We start from the raw sequence: 9,050 nt of genomic DNA, 5'->3' as shown, positions 1-9,050 counted from the left end.
ATTTTAGTATTTTACCATGCAAATTTATACACTTTCAAGGAACTTTACCACATCTTTATTCACTACTCACATACTTATTCAGGTAATTGAGTAACAGTCACTACAAACCTGAAGTTTCTCATTCGGTCTTTCAATGTTTTGCTATTTTATTTTAGTATGCAGTTTTCTGACACAGCTTCATCTGAAAAAGGGATGCTGCCACAATGATTAGTTTAGTTTATTGCACAATCTGATTTACTGTCAGAGATTTGTATCCCTTAAGGTATTAAACACTAATTAGCCAAATTACTTTTGTTAACATACCCACTAAAAGAAGAGTCAGGCCTCTGTCTGGCATGTTACTATTTCTTCTGGACTCTGTGACATAAGCTAGTGTTCATTAACATTTCTAAATTACCGGGTAGGATGTCAGTAGTTACTTATTTCATTCAGCTTCCAAAAACCCTAGAAAAATTGTACCTAAGCTGAAATGAACTCTTCAAAAAAAAAAACAAAACCACAAAACATGCTGTCACTATTAGAAGCGCGTAGAAGACATGAGATTAGTCATCTAACAGACTGTACTATCAAAGTCCTGTCTAAGCTACCAGGATAACTAAGAAATATTACAACAGCAACACGTTTTCAGAAAGACAAATCCTTTCTCCAAGGTCAGATAGACACTAAGCAAGGAATTTACAGAATCCACATGGTGGTTGTGGTTTTTTTTTTTTTAATTTGGTCGGAGGTTTTTTTTGTAATTTTTTAAAAGGGGGGGGAGGGAGAGAAGGGTGCGCAAAAAAACCTGCCACGTTGAAGCTCTCTAGAAAACTCACAATTACTAGCCAAAGCCTGCAAATTCCAAGTCAACCACAGAAAGTTCAAAACCCTGAATAAAACCTAGGGTTTTCTCCTCAGCCAGCTTCAATGTATCAAGATTTGTTTCAAAGCAACACAGATTTTTAATTACTTGGTTCTTTAAAACCAAAGCAACAAAAATGCTCACGTTCTCCAGCATCACTAGTTCAGGAATATATGACCAAATGTACCTGCATAGGTAGGCAAGTTATTTTGCTCATATAAAATAATCCTATTTCCTTTTTTTTCTTCCTGCATCATAAGCATTAGTGATACTGATTTTTCTAGAACACCATTTTCTTGTTTCCTATCTATTTTTCAAAGCTCTGTAGGTACCACAGCATTTTTCCCATTTTACCTTGTGTTTGCAAAGGTTTCTGTGTTTGTTATCGTCATAGTTTTTAATCTACCATTTACTTGACTTCACAGATCATTAATAAAGATGTTAAGGAAAAACACACTTTATACTCATCTCTGGAGCAGTATTGGGCACCTCCACGACTCATCACTTTTCTGTTTATCATTTTTACCAAGATACTATTTCTGTACAAACCAAATTGGAGTTGAGTCCATACGGAAAACCCACATTTTTGAAGTCAAACTGGCTCACTGAAATTCAGTGAAACACTGATTCACTTGAGCCACAACAATTCAATGGTAGTAAACATATATGCTAGAGACTAAGTGTTGAATCAACTGTACTTGATGAAAGTTACTCTGGAGCACTTTAGGAACTGGAGAGGGCAACCAAACTTCATGGAAGTTCACTGAGACCCGTCAAGTTTAAAGTTTTGAGAATTTTGGGGATCACAGGGAGAGAATGGGAAATCCCGGTATCATTAATTGTTCTGTACAATACATAAGAATAATAAAAGTTTTTTTTTTGTTTTTTTTTTTACTTACAACTGCTTACAGACTTCACAATGGATTTAACAGAACATTTAAATTTCTTTTAGTATATGAAAACAATGAGTGTAAGAGTGAGTACAGGAGAGTCATTGCAATGTCTTTTCTTGCACATAAAATGTCAGTATGGAAACACAGGGAGGCAAGAATAAGATTTGAGTAAAATCTAAAGCAAAGCACTACCACTTTGGGGGCATTATTTATTAAGAAAATAGTAGCCTGATCAGAGGTGAATCTGTAAGACAGCTGTAAGAAGGATCAGAAACCTAGAAAATGTGAACTACATAAAAAACTAAATAAGTATTTTTATTCTAAAAAAACACAAAGGGAAGAAAAAAGCTCTGCGTGAAGAGTATGGCACTGTTCTTCTCCCACCTCTAGTGAGCATGGAATAAGAGACCTATAATGTAGAAGAAATTAAGTTTAGACATCAGGAATTATTTCTTTTTTTATTATTTATTTTATTTTTAAACTCCCCCCCCCCCCAAACAGTAGGAACTGCAAAGCACTGGTAAAAGAAATTGCTTGCAGCTAAAAGTAAGTTCCACAATTGGCTAGCAAGAGCAGTCTTGTCAGGACACCAGATATGCACCAGTGAGAGCATGCAAAGTAGTAAGATGCCTCTGTGACAGGCTGTTCAGCCTGACATTCTAACATACCTGATGTTTTCAAGTAAACTTTGTCCAGAATGGATGCCCATCATATGGTTTCAAACTTAAAGGCCTTTGCTTCTTTAGCATGGAAAAAAAAAAAAGATGAGTTGCAACGAGCTCAAAGGGAGAACATACACCCACAGAAACACCAGGGATGCCAAAACATATGATATGAGAGGAGCTGTAAGAAGGGCCTATGACAAGTTCTTTAGGTGCCATACCTTACCAGATGGTAAGGGTGATTTACACCTAAGCAGCAAGCATGTGCAGCTCTGACAGTCTTCTGGATCAGTATTAGGAGTGTGTTGGCTCTGCTCTTCTTAGAAGTCCATGTGAAAGAACATGTGAGAATTAATGCCTTACAAACACTTGTAGGTTGATACTTAATGATTCTATGATTTATTGCTCACAATTTCAGTACTGATGTGGAAGTATAGCAGAATAATATACCAGACCGATAGCACTCTTTGCTTGCTTCTAAAGTCCCTTGTTCAACAGCGGGCTATCTCCCACAGCCCTGATGCATTACACTATTGCTTTTTCAGTTCAAAAAGATAGAGACAATTTAAAGTCACCTAACAACTAGGAAAGAACAGATTATTTTAATACACACTTCAGTCAGTTATGTGTCACATGCACATAACTGGTCTTACTGAAAACAATCTGACACATTGCAAAGAAATTCAGTATGTAGCTACCAGACACCTAGCTACAAATTTCTGGAATTTCTAATTAAGTAGCAAACATTTGCCAAGTTTCAGAAGGCTAAATAACCAGAGTCCCCTTGAAATCACAGCCCTAAAAATTGATCCATCATGGACTGACCTGGCTCCAAATTTTCTTTTCCACGTACTAAATTAAGAGCTTGTGGTGAGCAAGGCACTGAAAGAACTGCAAGCTGCTAATCTCACAATCCCTACAAAAAGTTAATAAGTGATTGCTGCCCAAAAGCTATGCTAGTATTTTAAGATGAGAGCACAAATGTTATTCCAATAACACTGTTTACCATGAAACACATGCCATTGACATCACCCTAAAGTGGTTTGAAGAAATCAAGCTCCTGAGCCATGGAGAGGAGGAGCAGAAGACCTGGCATCTCAGGGCAGAGGTGTCATTCACGTCTATTCCCCATCCCAGGTCAAAAAGCACAGACCGGCCCTTATGCATCTCCGTTTTCTCTACGGCATTATACACAAACTGCACATGGAAAAAAGATGCCCACAGCAACAGCTGAAGAATAATCATGCCAAGTTTATAAAAAACAGTTCATGCTACAGGCAGCTAAACTATTTCAGCCTGCAGCTTCTCCACAGGGAAAAGTGCTCAGCACCACAGATTCTGCAAAGTCAGTATGCCTCTAGCAGCAAAAGTATCCCAGAGCACCTATAGAGGGCTCGCACTGGAGAGATTACAGTGTGTGCAACTGCATTCACATCCAGTTCAGTCTGCTGGCCGATAGGGAGAGATGAGCAGCATGTCAACTTGTCTTCCAAACGGTTTGTAATTAACCATTACCCAGACTCGAGGGGGACTTGATGTTTTCCATCGTCTCCTCTCCATTGTGAAAAGACATGAGCAAAGCAAGAAAGTTTCTATCTCCCAGTTCATTTTGCCAAGACAAGCCTAGCAAATACCCTGGATCCCCCATCAGCAACTGTGCAAGAACAAGCATGCCCAAAGGCTTTGTTCAGCCCTCTGTCACAGAACTAAGCTGTTTACTTCTTTTGATACAAAAAATGAATCAATAAGCACAATCTCAGATACCATACTTGCCAGAAAAAATATTGTTTCAACAGCACACAAGGTAATGTTACAGCTTTTAACTTTTATCCAAGGTTTGCGGTGATATGTCCCTTTACTTAACAGTGAGATAGAAAAGTATAAGATCCACTTCAGCTTCTCCCTTCACCCATCTTTTTACCATGCAGGCCATTTAAACTGACAGAGGCAAGCAAAGCTCTTCACCAGCAGAAAACTCTCTACCAACCCCAAAGAGCACAGCATGAGCTAGATGAGCACAAAGGGAAGGGATGGCAATGAAGTCTTTGCCCTGAGGGCCCCATTTCCCACAGCCACAGCAACACAGCCATAAGCCAGGGCAACCACAGCCAACGTGCTTCGTTCCAAAGCAGCAAATCGACCTTGCACATGCAGGAGGGAGGTTTCACACATGCCACACCAGTCCAATACTAGACCTTATTAGTATCCTTCCTCTTCACATAAACACTGCTAAAATGTTTATACAATATAAGAGGAAATTGCAGAGCTACCCAAGTTCTTCAGGGCTAAACCTAGCTGAATGTTCATAGTTCAATTGAAAATAGAAGCATTTAGAAATAAAACTGAAAAGCTGCTTTAGATCTTATAAGCTCAACATATTTTAACAAGTTAAAAAGCCTTTTTGATAACTTGTAAGTGAAGTAAGAGTCCCAATATTATTGAATTTTTTTCCTGCTTGAAAACAAAGGCTTACGATAAAAAATAAAAATTTAAAAGGTAATTGCACAATACGAGTAAATACAACAATAAACAAATTCCCACAGCTCTATTACATGCCATTTCATGGGAAGCAGCTTTCAAATATATACATATATTTCATGTTTATAGGCAAATTGGAAAACAAATGCAGATAGAGTTGTTCTATTAGATACCAAGGATGCAAAAACAAACTTAAAAACCTACGAAAAGAACAAAGCCAGAGTGGCTCAAACTGCTCTGCAGCACTAGTTCTGCAGAATAAAACATGCGAAGCTAGCCCAGTTGATTTCCTCCTTTTCTTACACGTCAAGTGAACAAAGGAAAATCAATCTGTTAATCTCCCACTACAATAATATTTTTCCTTACTGTTCTAAACTCTACATGTCAACCTCACAGGTAAGCCTGAATCATTAATTGATGACCAGGAAAATGATTGCAAAGAACTGTTATACCATTTCCACAAGTGAAAACAATTTATTATAAAAGAGATTAGGAGTTTGAATAACGGATAATAAAGGCATTACACTAGAGTTAAACCTCTGCCTGCTCTCCAGATACTGTTTTGAAGAATAAGGCTCAACTCCACGGATTTACTCACAAATCATGCCCTAAAGACAACTCTCTCTTTTTCATCCTCTCTATTTATTTAGAACTTTTAAGCTGACTTGACCTTTTCCCTTTCCCACAGAAAGGAACACATTTTTCCTATCCCTTAGCAAAATAGTTAGGAAATCAGTAATTCAACAGCATGTTTTTTCTGGCAACTGTGGCTGTTGACACAAGGAACTACGTTATCGTAAGTGCACCGACACAGCATCATGGGACAACTTCTCACATCTCTTCCCAGACCCAGGACTGTGCAAAGAGGATTTATAGGTGCATCTCCCAGCTGGCATACCCTGCTTAAAACCACAGTTCCAGAATAATGAATCCATGCACTGGTATGGGGACATTATAGATTTGATGCAGATCCTGATCAGGCAACAACATGCAGCTGCTTTTTTGGTAAGCAAGATGGAGTATATGCTTCCTTTACTCCAGGAGTTGAAAATACAGACTCAAAATGCAAGAGAGACACACAGACAATATCTAATCCAGAACTCCTGGTACATATCAGACTTAGCCCATTAATTATTTTTTTTTTTGAATAGTTGAATTGGCAGAGCAAGTTAATAAGTTCTTTTCATTATGTAGTTCTGCAGCTTTGTTCATTAGCAGGTACCCTTAATCCAGACTTAACGCATTTAGGAGACAGCCTTGGGACAATATTCCACAGAATTTACAATGATGTTCGACAAGTTGAATTTTAGCCAAAAACCTGTGACAGCACTTTTCTCTGTTAAACAGGACTTCTCTCTTCCATCACAACTAGGTCTTGATGAGGCCAGTAGAGAATTTTCAAATCAGTGCAGGAAACCTCAATTCTTTCTCAAAACCTAAATCTTCCACCCACTCCCATTCAGTAATCTCTGTTGCCCAGTTGTATAGGTGTAGCTCGTTAGGAAATATTCTATAAAAGGCCTGGTTCCCACTTACTTCACAGCAGGACAAATAGTTCCTAAACCCTTCTTATTTTTATCAGAAATTGCCATTTCTGAGCATCCCCTAGGTTTGAATCCTGTGCTGTACATGTGACAAGCAGCTACCACCAAATTCAGCAGATCTAGGATGAGAGCAGAACTGAACTATTAGCAGCACAGAATAAAAACTGTCCAAAGCTGATCAGTCAAGAATTCCCATTACCCTGGAAAGTCTTTCTATGCCAGACTGAGCAAGCCATTTTTGCCACCCCCAATCTCACAGTTACATCCACAGGACAAAAGGCCAGAACAGAAGAGTAGCGAGCACTCTTGTATGCCAGCACTGCACAGTCACGAGGTGCATAAAGTCACAGAAAGGTTTGGGGTGGAAGGGACCTTAAAGGATCATCTAATTCTGAGCCCTTTGTCACAGACACGGACACCTCCCACCAGGCCAGGTTGCTCAAAGCCCCATCCAGCCTGGCCTTGAACACTTCCAGGGATGGGCAACTTGGGCTCAGTGGACTACAGCCAATTCCCCTGACCTCCTCCATTTCAGGCCTCAGTGCTAGAGCCAGCAAGATAGCACTGGGCTGGTGATCTATTTTGAGCTATACCAAAACATCTTCCCACTAGAAACAATTTTTCATTTTCAAATTCAGACATTTCTGATGAAAAGAGGCTCCTAAGGTTGAGCAGTATTTCAGATTACGCACTCCAAAGATCCTTACATAATTAATTACTTGCTGTCTGTTAGTTCAAAATAAACTGGCCATAGATTCTACTTACAGTAGTTTAGTAGCTATGTAATTTACATAATTTTAAATTATAGAACCAATAAAGTGCTAATTATTGTACTTTTCAGTTATATTTGAATTTACAATGAAAAGGTCTGGAACTTTAATTAGCATAAAATCAAGTCATTCAATTGCTATTTTTGAACATGGTGTAATTACAATAACAAAAACTACAAAGGACTTGGCTTTCAATAGGTGGTTAGAATTATTAAAGTAGATCTTTAAGAGCTATGCTGATTTAATTGCAAAAGAACAGAACTTTTTATTAATATGGACATATTAAGAATTCATGTACTGTCGAGAAGGAGAAATACATCTTATAGTCTAATGGAAGCGTAAACCTTTTGGCTGCAGTATGTTTTCAAGAGAAAGTGATTTGGCCCAAGTCCAGGAAAAGATTTACTGTCTGAAAGTCTGATTTTGCTTTGCTCAATTTCTAGATGCATAGACAGAGAGCAAAATCCAGGATTGGTACAAGCAGCTAGTCCTTTTATATGATATATATCCTCAGCATCTCTTCTTAAAGCTCTCACTTCCAGGGTTAGGCATGACTTAGTAAAGGATTTTCACAACAGCAGCTCTGGTGACAATCCTCCCTCTCATCCCTACCCTTCCACCTGAGTTTATGTACTTAAAAGAAAAATGATTCAGTGAGAGTGCTGTGCACTATCTCATGCCTCAGTAAATACAAGAAAAGTATGAGAAAAGTCAGCCAGCCATACCCTCTAGTACGTTTTTGCAGACAGCAAACTCAAATGAAACGCAGGGCAGGACCGAAAGAGAGAAGGGTTCCCATTGTTTGGGGAAGCACAGCTCCCCCCACTGAGTGGAGAGTCTTCTGTAGACTGACTGCTGGATTTATGCAGGTCTAAGAACACAGTTTACACACTGAATTCTGGCAGCACCTGAATTTCCAGCCAGGTGATTACATAACTTACATTTGTTACCTCTTTTCCCATATTTTCATTTCTTTTCTGAAATTCGACCATAACATAGCATCAACAAGACATACAGAATGGTGGCCCCTCTCTCTTTAAATAAGAAGCGTTGTTATATTTGGTTGGTAAACCTTGCAAAGATATTAGTCTGTGCAGCAATAGCTGTTTTTCTTAAAAACTAGTGAAACCAGCTACCTCCCCAAATATGTTTAAAAAGGGAAGGCAATAAAGTTATTCACTTAGCAACAATTTAACATTTCAGTAGATTTCAAGTATTTATTTTTAAATAAGGGTTTATTAGTGCTGCAGACACAGGTATTTTTATTCATTTGAGGCATTTCTCAGCAGTAGCAATTAATGCTATTACATCTGCAGTCTGCTGTGAAATATACTCTAAAATGGTTTCTAAAAACAGTCTAGCTAATTTTCCTAGCAAAATCTTGTAACAGCCCTGCCAAAACACCCAGACATAGAGCAATCTCATTCAGACAGGTCTTAAATATTTGTCCCCTCACTCTGAAGTACGCCTTTCAGCCACGTCATTACATTTGGATTGTGCAGATGAACACAGATTGCAGGGCTGTTTACACTTCCATAATCACAGTGATGTAATTCTAATTTAGAAAGAGATATTCATCTCCAAAGTGAATTGCTTTACTTGTTAACAAGCCTTATCCTAGTACTGTGGCCATTTATAAGTTACCAGTATGGGCTGAAATTAAGCTGCATTGACAATTGCATGTATATTTACCTCGGCAAAAAACATAGCCAGGACTAACAGGTTTATTTCCCAAGTTTCATTCTAGAACACAGAGGAGACCACAAAGCATGCGTTCCCCATGTATCCATGCACCCTAATTACCTTGAACACTTAACTTTCTACAGAGAATTTCACTCTCAGTAGCAAGAGACCAAAACTAC

The 9,050-nt window shown here is 38.5% G+C and overlaps 1 long non-coding RNA gene across 1 annotated transcript in view; it reads right to left on the bottom strand.

Annotated features, from left to right (window-relative positions):
- Positions 1 to 1,897: 1,897 nt before the first annotated feature.
- LOC121068530 overlaps positions 1,898 to 9,050 on the bottom strand; it is a 58,529-nt gene continuing 51,376 nt past the window's right edge. The window contains exons 3-4 of the long non-coding RNA XR_005818936.1: positions 2,403 to 2,474; positions 1,898 to 2,143 (exon numbers count right to left, since the gene is read on the bottom strand). This is a non-coding gene — a long non-coding RNA (uncharacterized LOC121068530). The remainder of the gene's footprint in view (positions 2,144 to 2,402; positions 2,475 to 9,050) is intronic.

The sequence above is a fragment of the Cygnus olor genome, chromosome 3 (assembly GCF_009769625.2).
Source record: "Cygnus olor isolate bCygOlo1 chromosome 3, bCygOlo1.pri.v2, whole genome shotgun sequence".
NCBI lineage: Eukaryota > Metazoa > Chordata > Aves > Anseriformes > Anatidae > Cygnus > Cygnus olor.
Note: the sequence above shows the minus strand (reverse complement) of the source record. Positions and strands in the feature narration are given on the sequence as shown.